The sequence below is a fragment of the Ascaphus truei genome (genome assembly GCF_040206685.1).
Source record: "Ascaphus truei isolate aAscTru1 chromosome 12 unlocalized genomic scaffold, aAscTru1.hap1 SUPER_12_unloc_2, whole genome shotgun sequence".
NCBI lineage: Eukaryota > Metazoa > Chordata > Amphibia > Anura > Ascaphidae > Ascaphus > Ascaphus truei.
In genome coordinates this window covers 43,226-65,961 of record NW_027453838.1, presented here as the reverse complement: position 1 = coordinate 65,961, position 22,736 = coordinate 43,226, and positions in this window count along the sequence as shown.

Below are 22,736 nucleotides of genomic sequence, written 5' to 3'. Positions count from 1 at the left end.
TGGACTTTTTGGGCACTGGTCTGTATATGTTCTTAATAAGTTATGTTGTGACAAATGTGAGAGAATTCTGAAGAAGTGTTCTTTCGATATTATAATCCTAACCACCGAAGAGATCCAGAAACTGCCACAGTACTGATATCTAAAGAAAAAAAGCACAGAATTGGAGAGCAAGATACTACAGAAATTCACCACTGAAGAGATTGAAGCCTTAAAATGTAAAATCAGGCGTGATTGCTGAACTGCATGGACGTATGAGCCATTAGCTCCGTTCACAGCCGGTGGCAAATTTAATAAAAAATAGCATCACAGCGTAAACACCAACACCAGAACCTTACCCATAGCAGCCTTATATAGCCAGGAAGTCGAAAGGGACCCATTCGAAGTGAACCTCCACAGTCCTGACTGAGTATTTTGCGAAAGGGGACTTAGCACGCGCCAAAAGCCAAGAGGGAATGACGCGAAGGGGCTCAGACTCAGAGGAGGAAGACAGAGTGGAGAATCCCAGTGACAATCAGATTCTGAGAAGGAGGGACATGAGGGAATTCTGTCTCGATATCAAGAGATGTTTACAGATGGAACTGGCTGCATTGCGTGCTGATATATGCGGGATCGGAGAGATGACAGACTCCCTAGAGAAGAAAATGGATGCCACAGTGAAAGCGCTACACAGAACCGACAAGCAAGTGGCGCAGGTACAAGAGTCGGTCAGGCATCTCATGGATAGGCAGGAAGATTCCGACAACCGAGACCGCCGGAATAATGTGAGTCAGGGGAGTGCCAGAAACCGAGACAGACCCAGAGGAGTTTATGGGAAGATGGCTCAAACACTTAATGCCCGATCGAGCAGAGCAAGACCTACATCTGGATCATTGCCACAGAGCTTTGAGGTCACGGCCTCAGCAAGGGGACCCCCCACAAGACATTATCACTCGGTTCCATTTCTTCAGAATAAAGGAGGCGTTCGGACAAATGACCAGGAGTGAAGTGGAATTTGAGGGCTATAAAATACAAGTCTATCAGGACATCTCCCCCACCACACTCTTAAAAAGGAAGCAGCTAGCCCCTGTCACCAAAGTGCTGCGGGAGGAAGGAACCCGGTACAGGTGGCTATACCCGTTTGGGCTACTGGTGGTCCAAAACGGAGCGGCCAACACACTGAGGCACCCTGAAGACGGAGCAAATTTCCTCACCAAATTGGGGCTCCAGGACAAAATACCGGAGGAGATGTCCGCAGGGGGATCAGCCCCAGAACCATCCTGGAAGGATAACAGGAGAGGAGACAAGAAAAAGCAATCCCGAAATCCAAAGTGAGGTTGTGCTCCAAGTTGCAGATCAGTGCCTTCACCTACCTGTTCCAGTTGATGTTTCGTCGTTGCGAGCCTATTTAAAGACTTGTTAAGGTCAGTTGACGCTCCCGTCCCTCAGCCCTGACAGCGCTCCTCTGAGAATGGCGGCCATCTTGGATCGGCTCTCGCTCCACACTGGAGAGGGGGCGGAGCAAGATGGCGACGTAGGAGGAAGTGCCACTTCTCGCGAGAGGCCGGATCGCAAAGAGACTTGCCACACACAAAATAGCGCCGGAACCGGATGGAGAGGATGACGATACGATTACCTTCCGGAAGTCTCCTAAAGGGTACTGGCCGGGACCAGAGGCGGCAGTAAAGCTCGGAAGCAACACCACCAGGCGAAGGCACAGTGGACTATGCACGACACGGGATGAGGGGGAGTGGGGGAATGGGCAGCAGCAACAGGAATATAGGACCTACTGTCTCTATTAGTAAATAAAAAAGCTGGAATGTAAAAGGAAAAGGGAAAGGAGTATGGGAGGAAGGGAACACTAAGGGGGCTCTCAAAAAATAAAAAATATTTCATTAAAAAAAAAGAACCCAATCACGCAGCAATATATCATAGCACCCCTAGCAAGAGAGAGTAGCAGTTGGCTAGACATATACATGAGACATAGTAGGCACAACAGGGCTATCTGCTCAAAGAACCCCCACATAACTATCTCCCATTTACTGGGGCTCACTTCCGAGCTACTCACGCTTAGGGTAGCAGAGAAGGAGGGAGTACATAATTCAGGACACAGGCCCTCCGAGCTTTACATGAGAGCGAAGTTACTAGAGTAGCAGGTAGGGTTTAAATAAGTTTGAGGTTAAAGTTGGTAGTTAATGTTTGAAGTTAAACAAACAGAGTTCAATAGAGTCTCAAGGAACAACTAAAGCGAGGAATAGAGAGTAACACTACATGCAAGTTCAGAGGTAGTTGCAAATCTGAAGGGACCGTGACGGATGTGGATCAAGAAGAGTTTAAGATTGGATTATGAGATGAGAACTAGATTTAACCGAAAGTTAGGGGATAGGTTAGACATCACACAGGACCTATTCAGCAACTATCTAACAGCTACAGTAAATATAGGAAATATAGACGAAGAGGGATCCATCGAGTAGCATAGAGAGGGTAGCTTGCAGGTAGCAGGTCATGATCATAAGAGCAATAGTTGCTAAGATAATTCCAGACGCAGTCGCCGGCTGGAGCTGCAGTCTGGTCGGTTCCGTGGGCCTACAACCTCGACTCGGGGCTTTCACCCCGAAGTCTGAGAAAGTCCTTTGGGAGGAGTGGGATCGGAGCCACCAGGTCGGAGGGAGGTGTACTGGAAGAGGCTTCAAGGGATCCCCACATCCCAAAGGCATGGGAAGGACAATGATCATGGTCTATTGATTTCTTTCCCTTTTTGTGTATCTTTCCTTATGTGTCCTTTGTCCCTTGTGTGTCCTCCCCCTCCCCCCTATCTTCTGCCTAGGTGGAGCAACGTTGTGGCCCGAGGTACTGCAGGACAACGCAGGGTGGCAGGGGCTCCCGGGGGTCGACGCGTCACCTAGCATGGGATCTCGACTGACGAGAGGTGAGAAAAGACACACACCATGATGCTGACGGTTATATCACATAACGCTAAAGGGTTAAACTGCCCCCGTAAGAGAAAGGTGGCCCTCACGGATTACAGGAGAAAGGGATCGGATGTGGTCTTAATTACAAGAGACTCATTTTAGCTCCACCAGTTTTCCGAAATAATTCGACAAACATTTCACGCAGGTATTTCTATCCTCTGCAAAGGAGAAGAAACGGGGAGTTGCAATACTCATACAAAAGAGAGTAGATATGGTTGTAGACACAATCAAAAAAGACAGAGAAGGGTGGTTCCTCCTGTTGACAGGATCTATACATCAGCAACCCATCACACTAGTGACGATATATGCTCCAAACGGTCATGATACTGATTTTTACGCAGCAACTTTTAAAGCAATCTAGAAGCACGCCAAGGGCACCCTAATAGTAGGCGGAGACTTTAATGCGGTGCTGAACACAGACCTAGATAGATCAGGGGCCCCCAGGACTGGATCGCAGAAAAGACCAAAAGCTCTAGAAAAGGGTCTACGAGATTTAGAATTGGTAGACATATGGAGGGAATCTCACCCCCTGGACAAAAACTATACATTTTATTCACATCCACATAACTCCTTCAGCAGAATCGATTACTTCTTTGTCATTAGTAGACTGGTCCTGCAGATCTCCCACACTGGGATCCACAATATTTTGTGGTCAGATCATGCACCCACTGAGCTAAGGTGCGCACAAATAGGGCTGGACAGGCCGGGAGCAAATTGGAAACTGAATGAATCCCTAATTAAAATACCGGAATTACAAGAGAAGATAGGAAGGGAAATTACACATTTCTTTAGAGAAAATACAGGAAGCGTCAGATCTCATATCAACCTCTGGGAGGCACATAAAGCAACACTAAGAGTGGTCCTCATCAGTATAGCGGTCAAAAGAAAGAGAGAGAGAAACGCTGAAAAACCTGTGGGATCAGCATAAACGGTCTCCTGACCCAGCTACCCTTCAGAAGATTAAGGACACACCGACCAAGCTGAATTTGCTACTCACCTCTCAGGCTGAGAAGACGCTGACTTGGTCAAAGAGGAAATTCTTTGAAAAAGCAAACAAGCCAGATACCTTGCTGGCCAAAATGATTAACCCCAAGGGTAAGACTTATAACATCCAGGCTATAAGATCACAATCAGGCACAATTTCCGCCAACCCTAAGAATATAGTGGGGGAATTCAAAAACTTCTACGAGCAATTATATGATGGAGGGAAGGTGACCCGCTCCTCTGGCACAGAAGGGGCCCTGAAGGATTTCCTGAGGGGCACGAATCTGACAGGTATGAATGAGGTAGATAGAGAGGTAATGGGAAGAAATTTTACCCCAGAAGAAGTCATGGAGGTTATCACACATCTGAAACCCTCTAAAGCCCCGGGTCCTGACGGATTCTCAACTTTGTATTACAAAAAATACAAAAAACAATTCACCCCGTATCTCCTCCGTATGTTCAATCAAGTATTAGGCGGCACCCCTTTCCCACGACACATGCTCCAGGCGTCAATCTCAGTAATACATAAGCAGGGAAAAGACCCCCAGGACTGTGGTAGCTACAGACCAATATCCCTGATTAATTCGGACATCAAAATTTATGCTAAATTATTGGCCAATCGTTTGAGTCTTGTCCTGCCCAGGCTGGTGCACCCAGATCAGGTCGGGTTTATCACGGGTCGGCAAGCCGCAGATAACATCAGACGAATTATTGATCTGTTAGAAATAGCCAATTTGAGATCGATACCATTTTTGGCGCTCAGCCTGGATGCAGAAAAAGCTTTTGACAGGATAGACTGGCCGTACTTAGAGGCCACACTTGGAGCATTTGGTCTGGGAGAGAAATTGACAAAAGCTATATTGGCCCTATATTCAGATCCGTCAGCGAGGGTGACCCACCAGGGATTCGCTTCGGATCCCTTCTTGATTAGGAGCGGAATGAGGCAAGGCTGCCCGCTCTCCCCACTTCTCTTTGCATTATGCATGGAACCCTTAGCTGCTCAGATACGAGACAGCAAAGACATCTCAGGTATTGCCACCGGAAGCCAGTCGCATAAGGTGGCACTGTATGCGGATGATGTTTTCCTGACAATAACTAGGCCCCTTACCTCTCTACCAAACTTATTCAAATTACTGGGGAGATTTAACAGGATCTCCGGATTCAAAATTAATCAATCTAAATCTGAGGCCATGAATATAAACTTACCAAAACCGTTGGAGAAGCTGATCACCCTCAACTTCAACTTTAAATGGCAGCAGACGCAAATTAAGTATCTCGGAATAAACGTAACTAAGACAACCAAACTGCTGTATCAGGCCAATTATCCCAAATTGATACACGCCCTGAAAGGGGACGTGAGGCGATGGGCCACCTACTGTATAACATTTCTTGGATAGGGAAGATCCACTGCATTAAGATGAATCTGCTACCTCGCCTCCTATATCTCTACCAAACAATACCGGTGCCACTTCGATTGAGGGACACCCTCGCGCTGCAATCAGAGATAGATAAATGTATCAGGGGAGGGAAGAGAGCGAGGGTGGGCATGCAGATAATGCGGAAACAATCAGGGGCAGGAGGGCTAGCGGTACCTTGCTTGTTTTCCTATTACAAGGCGGCACAATTATGCCAAATTGTGCAATGGCACACCGACCTGGACTCAAAAAGATGGGTCGAGATAGAAAAGGAGATTTGCTCCCCAATTGAACTGAAAAGTCTAATTTGGCTCCCCAAAAAGGTGTGATCAAACACCAAAATGCCGCTTTCCTCAATGACCAACTCACTCTCGGTGTGGGAGAGCATGAGGATCAAATGCAACTTGACCCACAAAACATCGGGTATGACCCCCTTATGGGATAATCCTCTATTTTCTCCGGGACTGATCAGTACCGATTTCACAATCTGGAAAGCTAAACACCTTAATAGATTAGTAGGCCTGGAGGGTAGAAGAGGCATACAAACATTCGATATCCTTAAAACCAATTAAAACATCCCAAATGCTGAATTCTTTAGATACCTCCAGGTCAGAGCATTCTACCAGGCTCATATCGCAGTTGTACAAAGAAGTAACGGGTTCGGGCGCTGCAGTGATAGAAAAACTAGGTTATATGACCAAATGGGAGATGGACTTAGGGGAAGTCTTGGAACTGGAGGAGTGGACGAAAATTGCAGCGGCAGTTTCCAAAAGCTCCATGTGCACGATCCTAAGGGAGAAAGCATATAAAGTTATGTTGAGATGGTACTAGACCCCCACAAAATTGGCTACATGTCTTCCTAGTTACTCCCCATTGTGCCCTAGACAATGTGGACAGCAAGAAGACTTGTTACACATGCTGTGGTCTTTCCCCAAAATAGCTGTGGTCTGGGACTCAATCAAAGATTGGCTGAACTGAATCCTAGACGTAGAGGTCCCGTTAGACCTGGGGCTGTTCCTCCTTAATAGACCGTTAAAAGGCCTACACAAACATGCTCATAAATTGATAACACATTTCGCAACGGCAGTACGGGGGGAGATCACAGCACGTTGGAAACAAAATGAGATTCCATTGATAGCTAAAATTCGGAACAGAATTTGGACAGTCTGTCAGATGGAGAAGTTGACCACAGGCGAAAACTACCTAAAAGTCTGGATGCCGTGGCTGGCCCAGACGGATATACTGGGGGTGGAAAGGTCCACGATTTGGCAGTAATAGAGAGAAATGTGTTCTCCCCTGGGGTGGTAGTGCAAAAATAGATGGACATGATGATTAAGAGTTATCAGGACTGATCTGAAAGGAGTCCCGCGAGGGAGGTGCAGACCGGGGAGACTCCAATCCCCAATCCCCCCAGTAAGCGATGAGCCGGAAGTAATAGAGCTCACAGCGGAACCACGGCAGAAGATATCACCCCCCTAACCCCCTCCAGACACCCCTACCCCCCTTCTATTAGATTAGCGTTGTATGTCTGTTTGTATGTCTCCCCAGTACGTCTTGTGATGATATGTGGTTAGTTAGAATGCATGGACACTGGATAATGTTCTGACATTGATGTGGATAATAATGTATGCACTGCCTGCCTGATGTACATGTGAATTACCAATAAAATTCAAGTTGGAAAAAAAAAAATGTAAAATCAATGAATGTATTGATAAATTCCGGGTTAAGCCCATCTTGTTACCCCTGAAACCCCTGTGGTCCCTGGCAGCTGCATAGCACCATAAGCCATTTCCATGGGTTATAACATGTAAAATTTAAAGTGTCCCCTGTTTTTCCACTTTTCATGTTCACTTTATCCCAGACTCATGACACTTTCTGTGTGCAACTCTTATATGGGAATTTTTGGTAGAAATGCAGTGGTTTTGTTTGCAGGAATTTGGGGGACAAATATACCTGTAGTCAACTAATTATCCCCGGTGTGCAGGCATGATTTTCTGGTATGCGGGTTGAATTACACCGTGGCTGCCCTGTATCCCCCAGACTCCAGGTTTTCAAGCTCAGATATCCCAACTCTATTTCCCTCATATATATGGGTTTTCCCAAAGTATATCATGTATTTAAATATGGTTTATCATGGTTGTGCAATTTCTGTAAATGTCTATTCAGTCAGTACAGGCTCCATACAAGTTCCGGGAAGTCTGGATAGATATCGGAGTTCAAAGAGGAGAGAGGATGTGGGGTGTTATGTGGCTAGAGCATGGTGAAGTACTGTATCTGGAGAACAGAGACCCCCTGTGGGGAGGACACTCTGATCTGCCAGAGTCAGTTGAGCCTGCAGTAGGTGGCAATGGGTTGACTGGAGGAATCCAGAGAATATCAGTGCATTTCCCATTGGTCAAATCATATGTCCCACCCATTTGGACAAGCTGAGCTGGCTTAACTTTCCCCCTCCTCTGATGTCAGCCAAAGAATGAGCCCCTATTCCTAATAGGTAGTGGGAATAAATTCCCACACTCTGATTGGTTGTTCCTCCATGCTGAACATAGAACAGTGGAGGGTATGTAAGGAGGTAGCCGACTGAGATAGCCATACCTTCAACTGGCTTGTGTCGATGAAGCTAGGTCAGGCTTTTCAAAGTTGCTCTGTTTGAAATTGCTGAGCAACTGGCTTTGTTTTGAAGCTAGGACAGTCTGCCCTGCAGGGACTAAGTCAGACGTGAAGTCAAAGTTCTGAGAATTGAACATAGCGGTCGCGGCTAGGATCTTTAGCCAAAAAGAGGACCAGGAAGCCCAGGTGTATATCTTGGTCATGGTAAGCCTTCCGAAGCAGGCACCTATTTGAGCCTAGATTTCACTACCCAGACCCCCAGTAAGTGTGTATGTTGTCTGTATTTTGTGTATTCATTGTGTGCATGCGGGTTTACCCGAATAAACTTCATTTTTTTTTATTACCTTGTTTTGCCTAGTGATTGATCCCGGTATAAATATGTAAAAAGTTCTGATCTCCCGTGACAAGATGGAAAAAAATAACGTTCCAAAGGGATCTTTAGGGCTACCAGTCGAGCAGAGTGAATCGTTGGACATATCAATGCTTTGAAGCACAATGTGGTTCATTGCCCTTCCCGAGAATATTCCACACTAGAAGTTATTATCATCAATCCTCAGACTCTAATCACTCTGATTTTTTAGAACGAGGATACTCACAACATCCCTCACCGATCATGACCAGTATCACGGGAGACCAGCAGTATTATCACACTACCACTGGGATCACTATCACCAGACAGGGCACAATAGTTGAATAAACAAAAGTTTATTCTGGCAAGCCAGCACACACACAAATCACATAATCACAGTATGACACTCACCAAGTGGGGCAATAATCTAGCCTCAGGCAGGTGCAGGAGCCTGCTTCGGAAGGCTTGGCATTAACGGCTTCTTCCCCGGCTTCTCTGTGCTCTTCTGCAAGCAACACTTTTAAAATAGCCCACCAGCCGTGACATCACTGTCTCCGATGCACTCTGCAAACTTGTATGGTACTGTGATCGGCTGTGCTCCTTACATAGGCCTAAGTCTCCTATCTTTTTTGCTGGAGCAGAGACCACCGGCCAATCAGAGCACAGATTGTGACGGTGCAGCCAATCATAGGATGAGTTCTTGTCCGGTTGCATCAATTAGGGCAGGAGTCTGGCTTATTGACTCTGGACTGCTTCTCGGGGTGTGAGCTGCTGGCGGGTGGGAAATTAGATCTGGCCAATGGAAATCATGCCTACGGGGCTGAGACCCAGTAAAGGATCCCCTGGCCAGCCCAATTTCTCAGTGTCTCGGGGAACAAAGGCTCTGAACTGTCGATTACCAGTTCCTGGACCTGAATTACAGCCCTTACCCACTCACCATTGTCCAGGTACTCAGCTGCTCCAAAGCTCTGTCACGGACAGACATTGCTCTGTATGCAGCCCAGCTAAGTGAATTACTGTGTCTGCATACAGATAAATGCTAGCAACACAAAGGACAATGCTGGATTACTAACTGTGTGGGGAAAACATAAACACAGGGAATGACAGTGATTTTTTACAATCCCGGCTCCCCAAGACACATAGTTTTCCCCCCTTCTAGATATCACACAGTGATTATCTCTTTTCTGGAAGAGATTTACACAAAACACATTGCACAAAGGCCAAAATGACCCTGACAGAAGTGGCAATTAAACATGGATTTGGGGTAGCCTGCCTGGCTTAACTTTTATTATGTTAGACTGGCTACCCCTACATTCACAACCGGTCTAACGTGGAAAGAAATTATACCGGATAAGGACACAAATGCAGGTCAGCTAAGAGTCGGATTGTCACAAGATCACAAAGCCTCAGGTTTTACCAATGGTGAATATTTCTGATTTATATTCTCACGGACATAGAGACTAATAAGATGCAAAAATAACTGATTTGTGCCCACAAATCGGGTTATTTTTTTTTAACTTGATTTGGATTTGATGAAGTTATTTCGGAACTTGCTTTGGAAAGCATTATTTGTGCCTACCGGAGTACGCTCTTCTTCGGACATGGTAGGTACACAGGTTAACATACTTACCAACAGTATGACAACAAGCATTGATAATTATGTTATTAGTCAATGAACGTCTACCAGGGGTGCTCGGCAACGGCTTCCCCAGCTGACAGGATATCTCCCCCTGGGCTGGCACCGCTCTGGCTGGGGAGGCAGCAAATGTGCATGGCCCGATCTCTGCCCCTGGATGCTGTTGCCTTTGTACTCTGCCCCTCTCCTCCCCCTCCAGACCCTGCAGTTACTATTTTCTTTTGAAATGCTGGCTGAACAAAGGGTTTCTCAGCCCTGCATGCCCAGAGATGTTAAATGCATTTATTTATTCCCTGGGCATGCAAGCTGGAAAAATACAATTACCCAGTCTCCACGACCATGAACCCTGGTTAGGCTGGTTCCACAGGGAGTTTGTAGACAATAGAGGATGGGGATGGGCAGGCCTCCAATCTCACAGGCGTCGGTCCGAAGAGCAAAGTCATTGTCTGCCCAGACAGAGGCCAGAGGGAACACAGAAGAATTCTGCTGCCGGTGCTCAAGGGCCAAAGCGTAGAATGTCTTATTCTTAGAACATAATGGCACACATCTGCAGCATATAACTATCACTCTAAACAAGCGGATTAAGAGGACCCAGTGGAGCAGGCTGGGGCAAGGGGTAAGGTGAGGTGACGCTAAGAGGCGCCAACCATCCAGAGAACAGCCAGGCTGACGCTAAGTCACCCACCGTCTCCTCTGCCAATGATAATATCTGCTGTCACGCTGCTTGATCCGGTGTAGCCAAAGAGATAAAGTTGAAGAACCGTTGAGTGAATGCCTGCAGTGATATGTGTCCTGGAATCCACGTGCAACCAGCAAAGGTACCGGAACAGCCAAACAAAGAAGCGGTGCACTGAGGTAAGAAGAGAACCACACGCAGTTTTAACAAAAAAACGACTAATTTATTGAAAAAAAGGGAACAAACATCATGAAGCTAGGAACCTCTTACGCGTTTCATCCCGTAAGGGACTTTGTCAAAGAGTGAGTGGTGAACTATCTCATACACCTCTATATACCACCAGCTTGACTGTGATAGGTCAATAATAAATTGATTTAGAACGGCAACTCCTATATGCAGCTGCAGGTTAATTAATGAGACTGCCGTTCCATCTATACAAGCATAGTGGTGTGTAGAAGGGGAGAGAAGGATAACAACATACAAGTGTATACATAGTACATATATAACAACAAATAAACAACTTATTGCAAAACTACTGTAAAATAGTATAAACAGTAGTAGCAAAAGATCATTTAAAACCAACATTCAAGCAACATAGATGAAAACAAGGAATGGATTAGAATATAAAGAAATGATATAATAAAGAAAGATAAAAGACAGGTACAAAATATATATTATATTACAATAAGCAATATTGAAAAGTATATTATAATCACTCAACATAATAAAACAATTATAATAATCATAAATAATAACCTGTCTTATATCAATATAAATGAAAGAAATAAAAATAAGAAATTGTCAAAAATGAAAACCATAATAAAGAAGATAAATATAAAAATAAATATATTAATAATAGAAATATAGCATATCATAAATATACTGATAATAAAGTATACATAATATCCCATATGGTGAGCAACAACATATATCTAAATGACATTATAACAATACCAGAGAAGCAAAAAGCAGAAGCAAGCAAAAACTTAAACATATTTCTTTAGTTAGATTAGGAAATGTTTAAGCTCCCAATCGGTATTAATACCGTAGGGATGCAATGTATTCATGATATAGATCCAGTGCCCAGACACAGGCACCTATCTCACCAAGAGATAGTGAGCTGGCACTGAGAACAGGAGGGAGGTAGGCGCTGTTGTCATTGTCTGGTTCATAATTCCCACCTTCCTTGCCTCAGCCTCCCTGTCACAAGCTCAGACCGGATTGGCCAACACAGATGAGCCCTCATTCTGTGATTGGCTCCCCATTCAGCATCAATGCTGGGATTGGTCGTTGCCCCGTTCTCCATGATTTTCCATTGAGAACTGCAACCTAGAAAAGCAGCGAACAATTTGAGTTCCACAAGCCTCTCCTGGGTTGGCGTGAAGATAGACTAAGCGGGGGGCTCTGAGGATGTGCCAGAGACACCTGAAGTCGAGGCTGCTTGTACGCCAAGCTGGAGATTTGAAGTTACCTTTCCACAACTTGCATCCAGCGGTGCTTGGAAACTCATGACCTACGGCAAAAGTGGAATCTGCTCCGTTAAAGTCATGTTGGTGGCGTCGGCCGAAATTAATACCCGTTTATTTGTTTATCTCTGTGTCCTCTCTGGTGCTTGATCCCACAAAAGAGTCCCGGTCTCTTGACAGAACACATTAGAAATAAAGCATTCCATTTACATGGGATGCAAGGTGCAACCAGGCATGCAAAAAAAACCTGTATCTCAGGGGCCTTGGAGCCAGATGAACCCAAGTGACAGGGCGTAACCTTTATTAACCGGTCCCTGGGCCTCATTCCATCACAAGCATAGCTAAGGTCTCTGTACATGCAGGGCTGAGAAACCCTTTGTGCAGCTCGCATGTCGAGAGAACTGGCAAATTCTGCGACTGGAGGTGAAGAGCGGTGCAGGAATACAAGGGGGAGTGACCGTGGGAGAAGATCAGACCAGGGGGCAATCAACCCAAAAAGCAGAACATTTTGTCATCCATCCAAATATCCGGATGCCGAGCCCAGCATGGGACATCTTGTCAGCCATGGAAGCCATTGTTGGGCCCCGTTGGTGGATGCTGCTCCCATTGGCCGATTTATATTTCTATCCGCTGCCCTTTAATTTGCAATCACCCACTTCAAGCCCTGATTGGCCATTTCAGACAAGACCATGTGTCCTGAATGGCTCCTGTGCATCATTAATGCTGTGATTGGCCACAGCCCTGTTTGCATGATTTGCTAGGGAAGCGTGAAATCTATGAAATGGGAACCCAATCAGTTTCAGATCTTATTCTGATCCTAACGTGGTGATAGATTAAGATGTGCCCCCTGAGACTGTGCAACAGACACTCGAAAATTAGATTGTAAGCTCCTTGGAGCAGGGACTCCTCTTCCTAAATGTTACATTTGTCTGAAGCACTTATTCCCTTCACCTGTTATTTATATATTATGTGTTATTTATATGATTACCACGTGTATTACTAATGGGAATTGCTATGTACATTAATGGTGCTATACAAATAAAGACATAGGGGGTCATGCACTAAGCTTCGTTAAGTCGTTTTTAGAGCGCAAAGTGCTCTTAGAACGTGATGTTACGCTGAACACGATGCACTAAGCCACGCAAACAGGCACTTTGCGCTCTAAAACTGACTTTTCTCAGGAATATTTCAAAGTCCAACTTTGCTCGTTCGTTACCCTGTTAGCGTTAAATTCTGCCCTTAAGCGGGATGCACAAAGCTACGTAACTTTAGCATACGCGAAAGTTGCGTTCAACAGAACACGTCAGCTCAAGGTAGACGCAAAAAAAGCTGGACTTTGAAAAATTTCTTGCTCTACATTTTTGCATGCGCAACTCCCATACAACAGGCCGGCGGGTGTACCCGGCTGACCCCACGGGGGTCCCCGAGAGAGGTCGGGGGTCGCGCAGGTGTCCCCGGCTGACCCCGCGTGAGTCCCGTGGTACCCGCGGGCCTGCGGTACCAATGTTGTGCCTACAAAAATACTAAACATTATTTCTAACTAAATACACCCCCCTAACACATACAGTACAATAATGTGCAAAATAACTATTATTCAGATATGGATAATAGATTATTTGCCCATTATTAAATACTGCATTAGCATACATAAATAAAGTAAATAAATACAGTTATACTTACCACAACAACAGGTCTGTCTGTCCTCCGTTGAAAGAAAGCATACAGAATATACATAATAAAGACATTCTAATGGCCCCTAACCCCTTAATCACCTTAGCGTTTACTAACCGCTATAGTCATTAAGGAGTTAACCCAGCCTGCCCCGATACAAACCCGGGAGGCCTAAGCACCCACCCTGAACTGACTATACCCACCCTGTACCCATTGAGTAGTATAGTGGTACATCATACCCATATAATAATAATATGGGCATGATAAGCCTCTATAGCACTCAACGGGCACCCTAATTACAATACATTAATGCACCAGATACACAATAATAAAACCTAACTCCAAAAAAACATACTTCACTAAATAAAAACAGTAGCCAGCTAATCCAATGAATACAATCAATAACAACATCAACAATGAATTAATTAAACCATTAACCAATCAAAACAATTAATTCCTAAACCAACTCAAAATGAATAGTAACACTAACCAATCAAGCCAATTAATTACTACAACATTAATGAATGTAAACATTAAAAGACAAAGAAATACATTCAAACAATATCTGAAATAACCATTAAATGCATTAGCTAACATAATACAACATTAACTACAAATGAACATGTTAACTACAAACGCCAATCTGATTGGCTGGCATCATTCCCTTTAAGTGACGTCATGTAAAAAAAAAAAAAAAATTATAGTCGGAACATGGTTTTAACAGCCAATCAGGTGACTGTTAACCATTTTGAGGCTAAATGTGACATTACATGCCGTATTTAAGACCGTGACGCCTCATTTGAGCCGAAGAAGACGACGAGACAACAACGGTTGGGATTCACCATGGGGTTTTTTGGACTGACAGATGAAGATAGAAGATGGTGATTAAAGAAAGAAAAAAGAAGATTTGGGTACCTGATCTGAATCTTCATGGCGATGGCATCGGATGCTGTTTGAGGCCTTCAAGGTACGTGAGCTTCCTATTACCCCGGGAGTCGGAGGGGCACCGCTTCTAATGGTAAGTACTATATTGAATGTTTGTAAATGTCTATTATTACAGGTTTCTTCTTTGGATGTGTTTTTTTTTATTTTTGGGGGAGGCACATTGACTGATAATATATTAATCTGTACCACTTTAAGGTTCAGATGCATACATTACTATGACAATATTTGGGGGGCATTTGTGGCTTGGTATTGCTGTTGGTTGTTTTAATTTCAATTTCTTATGTGGATGTGATTGTTTGTTTGTTTCCTGCTTAATGCTAATAAAATGTTTGCGATTGGTGTTCGTTTGTAGTTAATGTTGTGTTATATTAGCTAACGCATTGTATGGTTATTTCAGATATTGTTTGAATTTATTTCTTTGTCTTTTAATGTTTACATTCATTAATGTTGTATTAATTCATTGGTTTGATTGGTTAGTATTACTATTCATTTTGATTTGGTTTAGGAATTAATTGGTTTCATTGGTTAATGGTTTAATTAATTCATTGTTCGTGTTGTTTATTGCTTGTATTCATTGGCATAGCTGGCTACTGTTTTTATTTACTTTATTTAGGTATACTAATGCAGTGTTTAATAATGGGCAAATAATCTATTATCCATATCTGGATAATAGTTATTTTGCACATAACTGTACTGTATGGGTTTGGGCGGAGAGTCGTGTATTGATGTTTGTTAAATCTTTTTTTTAATATACATGTGTTTCATAGTGTAGATGTGCAGGTGGTCTCCGGAGCTGACCCGCATTGGTTTTATGTCCGGTGACCCCCTGCTTCCCGAGATACAGGCACCTTTATGGGGTGCCGGTATCCCCTGCAGTTTCAAGCTTCCACGTCACGTGACCGGGACATTTAAATGCTGCAGGGGATACCAGCACCCCATAACGGGGCCTGTATCTCCTGAAGTAGGGGTTCCTCGGACCTGAAACCAATGCGGTTCAGCTCCGGAGACCCCCTGCTCATGTACACTATTATTAAAATGATTTTAATTAGTGTACAATCACCTGTAACAGCCTTGCATGGAGATGGCAAATCACCATGCAAATGTTACATGCAGCTTTTTTTTCTATCAGCTAGCGTATGGGAAGTTTAAGAATGCTAGCAGGGGGGAAAAAAGCAACACGTACGCTGTGGGTGTTTTGAGCACATACGTTAAAAAATGGGCTCAAGGCCTTAGTGAATCGCGTCCCCGGCCTCACTTTTTTTTTTTTTTTTTCCAACATTGAGTTTATTGAAAGAGTTTTCAATACATAGAGTATCACAGCACACATCAAATGAGTCTCTCAAACATAACACTCCTGTGCGATACCAAAGTACTCCCGCGAGTACCTATTCAGTCTGGATCGTAACATAACTCCGGTTTTGCATTGTGTGATACAATTAAGGTGCTGCGCTATGGGAGAAATAAAATAAAAGTGAGGCTAGGGGGGGGGGGGGGAGGGGGGAGGGGGGAAGGGGGGGAGGGAGATGGTGGCCCCGCGAGTGCGGTCCTCTCCGGCTTTTAGGCTAAAAATTGGTACTCAGATCATGATTTACATCATCCCTCAGCTCTCGTTGGCGTATCTCTTTGGTCTTTTATGTCTTATTGCTTCCCTGTGTGTGCCTGGGATGCCTGCTGCAATGTTCCCGTCCTTCAAATGGAAACGCATTTTGAACTATTATTGCCAGATTGTGGTAACCTCAATCCCCGGGATATCGGTCTGTTCCAACCAAGGCAACCAAACTTTTAGATATTTATCACCAGTGTCATTAACTAAACTCGTTCATTTCTCCATCTGGCATATGTACCACATTAGATTTCTAATCCTGGGGATATTTGGGGTTTCGGGTTGTTTCCACATAGCTGTGATCTCGCACTGCGTTGAATTTGCGAAATGTCCAACCAATTTATTACCAGTTTTAGAGAGTCCCGGCCATGGTCTATTCAGGAGGAACAGCCACGGGTGCGGGGGAATTGTGAGATCAAAAATCTTCTGGATCCAATTTCTAATTTCTTCTCAGATGGGTGAGATACGGGGGCAAGACCACAGCATGTGTAACAAGTCGGCCGATGCTCCACACTGTTTTGGACACAGCGGGGAGTATCCTGGCACAAACCTTGATAATTTCAGTTGGGTGAGGTACCATCTCATCATTACTTTATATGTGTTTTCCTTTAAAGTCGTGCAAATAGAGCTTTTGGCTGCCGCCTCAAATATGGCCGTCCAGTCCTCCTCTTCCAGGACTTCACCCGGATCAGTCTCCCACTTAATTCTATATGCCAGTTTTTGCTCTTGTCGTGTGTTCCCAGAACCCACTATTTCTCCATAAATCTGCGATATGAGTCCCCGTGTGTCTGTTTCAGTCAGTCAGAGCTTTTCGAATGTAGTTAATGGTGGGTATGGCGTGTTCTTGTTAAAGTACGCCCTGAGCTGGAAGTACCGGAAAAATTTGGAATGTGGGATGTTTTTCTCAGATCTAATTTGTTCAAATGATTTAATTTTATTTGGTATCCCCTCCAGGTCTCTCAGTCGATTATATCTATTTTGTTTCCAAATTTCTGAGGTGTGTTCTGGTAATCCTGGTGCAAAGTCGGGGTTACCCCATAACGGGGATATCAGCGAGTGTTTGGATGTTAGGGCATATTTAAATTTAGCGGCCCCCCAAATCACCAATGAGTTGATCATCGAGGAAAGCGGCCGGTCAGTCCATTTAACGGCTGTTTTAGGTAACCATAATATATTGTCTAACTCCAATGGGGAGCAGACTGATGTCTCCAGATCTACCCATCTTTTCAATGCTGGTTTGATCTGCCATTGTGTGAGTTGACACAATTGCGCCGCTTTGTAATAAGATACCAGGCAAGGTACCGCTAGTCCCCCTGTCCGAATTGTCTTTCTCATAATTGTCTTGTTTACTCTCGATTTTTTCCCACCCCATACAAAATTGGAGATTTCAGACTGAAGTGAGAGTATTTCCTTCAGTCTCAGTGGCACTGGTAGAGTCTGAAAAAGGTATAGGATACGGGGGAGGAGATTAATCTTTACACTATGTATCCTACAAAACCAGGAGATCTTATATGGCATCCACTTTCTCAGATCATCTTTTAGGGTTCGAATCAGTTTGGGATAATTTGCTTCATAGATGACCTTATATTCTTTAGTGATATGAACTCCTAGATACTTAATATGTTTTGGTTGCCAATTGAAATTGAAGTTCAGACTCAGTAGTTTTTTCTGTTGCTTTTGGGAGGCTGATATTCAAGGCCTCTGATTTGGTTTGGTTAATTTTAAATCCAGATATCCTATTAAATTTATCCAACAGGTCAAATAGGTTCGGCAGAGAGGTAAGGGGTCTGGAGACCATCAATAAGATGTCATCAGCATACAGGGCAACCTTGTGGGATTTCGAGTCTATATTGATCCCTGAGATATCCGGGTTGTTGCGGATCTGCGCTGCTAGTGGTTCCATACACAGGGCAAATAAAAGGGGAGATAATGGGCACCCCTGTCGTGTACCGCTTTTAATTTGAAATGTATTTGATGGGAATCCCTGGTGTATGACCCTAGCAGCGGGGCCAGAGTACAACGCCATTACAGCGCCACTCACCTTGTCCCCAAAGCCAAACGCCCCAAGCGTCTTTCGTAAATAAGGCCAGTCAATCCTGTCAAAAGCTTTTTCTGCATCCAGACTCAACATCATAGCTGGTATTTTCTTATTATTGGCTATCTCTAGCAGATCAATGATTTGTCGGGTGTTGTCCGCAGCTTGTCTACCTTTAATAAAGCCGACTTGATCTGGATGTATAAGTCTGGGCAGGATGTGACTCAATCTATTGGCTATTAGTTTGGCGTATATTTTAATATCAGTATTAATGAGGGAGATTGGGCGATAACTTTTGCAATCTTGCAGATCCTTTCCATCTTTATAAATCACTGAGATAGACGCTTGGAGCATCTTCTCCGGGAACGGGGCTCCCGCCAATACGGCATTAAACATTCGGAGCAGCCATGGGGATAGGTTCTTAATGAACTTCTGATAATAGAGCCCTGTGTAGCCATCAGGGCCTGGGGCCTTAGATGGCTTGAGGTCAGTTATGACCTGGGTAAGTTCGTCCATTGTGAACTCCGCTTCCATCACCCCCCTGTCCACCTCATCTAGCCCCGTCAGTTTGGCGCTCGTCAGAAAATCTTCTACGGCCCTTGTGGTTTTGATACTATGTGCCGCTTTCTCTCCATTATATAAATTTTCGTAGAAAGATTTGAATTCTTCCACTATGTTTTTCGGATTTGATGTAGAGGCTCCAGTTTTTAAGCGAATCGCCTGTATGTTATAATTTGAGTGTTTGGTTTGTAATTTGCCCGCTAGCATAGTATCTGGACTGTTTGCCTTTTCATAGTATTTCCTCTTTGACCAACTCAATGATTTGTCTGCCTGCGAGGTCAGCAGAAGGTTTAGTTCAATTTTGGTGTTCTTTATTTCCATTAATATCTGCGGGTCAGGTCGTTTTTTGTGCCTTGTTGTGAGGGCATGTAGTTTATTTTGGAGCGTCACCAATTTGGTGTTTCTCTCGCGCTTTCTGCGCGCTGCTATACCAATTAATGTGCCCCTTATGGTTGCCTTATGGGCTTCCCAGAGGGTAAAGTATGATTTTACTGAACCATGATTAATCTTAAAGAATTGGTTAATTTCCTCGCCTACTGCTCTGCAAACATCTGGGATTTTTACCAGCGATTCATTAAGTTTCCAGTTCGCACCAGGCCTATCAGAACGAATATGATGAGTGCACCGTAGCTCTATAGGTGCATGGTCAGCCCACGAAATATCATGGATCCTCGTAGAGGAGACCAAGGGGACCAGTCTACTAGAGATGAAGAAATAGTCGATTCTGCTATATGCGTCATGGGGATGGAAATAGAAGGTGTAATTTCTCTCTGTGGGATATAACTCCCTCCAGATATCAGTCAGCTGATTTTTCTTAAGTCGCTTCTTTAGTGCTTCTACTGCTTTTCGCTGCCCATATCTGGGTGTGCCCGACCTATCCAGGTTTGGGTTCATCGCGAGATTAAAGTCACCAGCCAGGATAATGTGGCCTTTGGCTATCTGGGCCAATTTTTGGAAGAAGTCTCTGAAAAAGTCATGACTTTGCTCACCAGGAGCATACAGCGTTGCTAGGGTGATCGGTTGTTCGTGGATAATTCCCATAACAATCAAGAATCTGCCTGCCTTATCCCTCCTGAGTGTCTGCATTGTAAAGGGTACACTATTATGAAAGAGGATCCCCACTCCTCTCTTTTTCTCTGTGGCAGACGCTAGGTAGAATTGCTTATAATGGTTATCTAAATATTTAGGGGAGCTGCTAGTACTGAAGTGTGTTTCCTGCAAGAGGAGCACGTCTGCTTTTTTCCTTTTGTAATCTATGAATGCGGCCTTCCTTTTTATGGGGCTGTTAAAGCCATTGACATGGTTAGAGATGATATTTAACGCCATTTAAATCGTATTATGTGTATGCATTTTCCTGGTGTGTAACATTGTTGATACCTCATGATCTGCATGACCTGGGTGGTCCCAGAATGGGCCTGTAGGACCCCGAATGGAGTAGGTGTGGGTGATATTTTATTATGTGTGTTCTGCGCATCGATATGGCGAGGTGGCCTGGAGGGGGAGGGTATGGGGGGAGCGTGGGAGCACGCAGGAAAAATAAACAAAGTGGGAAGAGCCTTGTCTGGGGTGAGCCAGTACCGGCTCTGTGGCCCTACGGACTGGACAGTTGCCTGGCACCACTGGGTTGTGCTACCAGGCCTATATAGATCTGTCCTCTGTAGGGGAGAGCGGTCCTCATGGGCTAGCTCCATGAGGTACCTTTTTTGAGGCGCCGACGAACTAATAGGGTAGTTCGCACCGGCAGGTCAACAAAGTGTAAGAAGTGAGATAGTGTAAGTGTAAAAGTGTAAAAGTGTAAAACCTCTAAACAGTTCTAAGTAGTTTCAACTAAACCTGACTTAGCTTTAGTTGAACAGCTGTGGCTGGACGACCGGAGACCCCTGTCGATCGGCCGCCCTCACTGCCTCACCTCCTCCTGCAGTGCTGCATACGCCAATCTCTGCTTCGCCTGTATCCTTTGGCAAGGACAGGGCTGGGTCAGGTTCCACATAACCCTCAAGCAGAGGGGTACCCGAGGCACACATCCCCACGGGCGTCTCCGGGCTCCCAGCCACACCATCTGCTGCAGGGATAAAGATAATGAACATAGAATAACATTAGGCTGTCTCTTAAACTAGACGGCAAACAAATGGGGTATTTTTCACCACGAGCAGGGCAAATGGGAACAACCACCTGTAGCGGGTCCCCTTTTCTTGCAGGACTTTTGTTATAGGGCCTAGGCTCCTACGTCTGGCAAGGGTAGCTGGCGACAGGTCTTGAAAGACCTGAAGCCTGAAGCCCTCAAACTCCAGGGATCTCGCCTCTCTCGCCATCTGGCAGACAGCATCTTTTATGCGGAAATAGTGGAACCGCACTATTATGTCCCGAGGGGGGTCTCCCGCTTGCGGCCTTGAACGGAGCGCTCGTTGGCAGCGGTCCAAGTGTAAATCCTGCTCCGATTTATCTGGGAGCCAATGCTCCAGCCATTTTTGAACAAAGTCCTCGTGAACTGTAATAGTTTCTGGGATTTCCCTGATGCGGACATTGTTCCTGCGTTCTCGGTTTTCAGAGTCCTCTTGTTTTGTCTGCTATCTCTCGGACCTTTTCTGCCAATTGGGATACCGTTTTATTAGTTTGTACTATGGCCCTCGTGTTGGTATCCATTTTTTTCTCAAGGGTCCCGGTCCTTTCACCCACCGCGTCCAAATCTCTCCGCAGGTTCCAGAGTTCTTTGCGGAAAAAGGTCTTCATTTCCCCGCAGAATTCACGGAGATCCTTTCTCCTGACCAGTTCCTGGTCATCTGCTAGTGGGGTTAGTGTCTCGCTGTCGGACTCTGACTGCATAGTCGTGTGGGTGATACAGAGCCTCCTGCTGCTGACGGTGTGGCTTTGTTGAAATATGTCTTGACCGAGGGGTCTTTTTGCTTTGATTTAGCCTTGGCTGGCATCCCCAGGTATTCCGCCAAATTTATCAGCCTTCTGGAGGTTTTTATGGTGATTTTTATTGTCACTTTGCTATATGATTCTTGCCAGTGTGAAGGGAGCTAATTCCCTAAGCTGCCATTCACCCTGGCTTCCGGGGGCGAGTCCCCCGGCCTCACTTTTTAACGGACATGCATTTTTTTAACATCAGAACGCAAACCCATTGAGCTTAGTGCATAGCCCCCATATAATACAATGAGGCTGGAGCTTTCAGGCTTTTCGTTCTCTCCCTTTATTTACATTTCACAAAACAATCTAAAAGCTGTTTAGATTACAGATATTCTAAGACATACTAACATATGTTTTAGAAATATAAACTATATTTTAAACATAGGCAGAATTAAGGGATGGTATCCCTATAAACGGGTCTCAGCTGACTCAGGGCAAAGTGCATGCAGACTAATAATAATAACCTCTGTGATCAAGGTATAGGAGCAAATATAAGTGCTGGGGAAATGCAGATAAACCATGTGTAATGGTACATGAAGTGGTATATGTGTACTGATGGCGTTGTGTGGCTAGCTCAGGTCTCCATATATGCCATAAAGTCCCCAAACAAGCCCCAACAGAACCAAAAAGTACATACCAAAGATGATCTTCGTTTCAGTGAGATTCCCCTTTTGCAGCACAGCTCTTTCCTTGTAGTGGGTGCTTCACATACATAAATGTACATAAAAAAGTATTCCCAAGGGGGGCACAGGCGGAGCACTGCCAAATCAATGAGGGAGAAAAGGGGGCTGCATCCAGTAGTTATTAAAAATGTATTTATTAAGTGGTCAAAGCAAGAACATAAACACTTTTACGCGTTTCGGGAATTGCGTCCCTTTCTCAAAAAGTTTTTATGCAGATTGATACATTGAATCAAACACTGAATGTTTT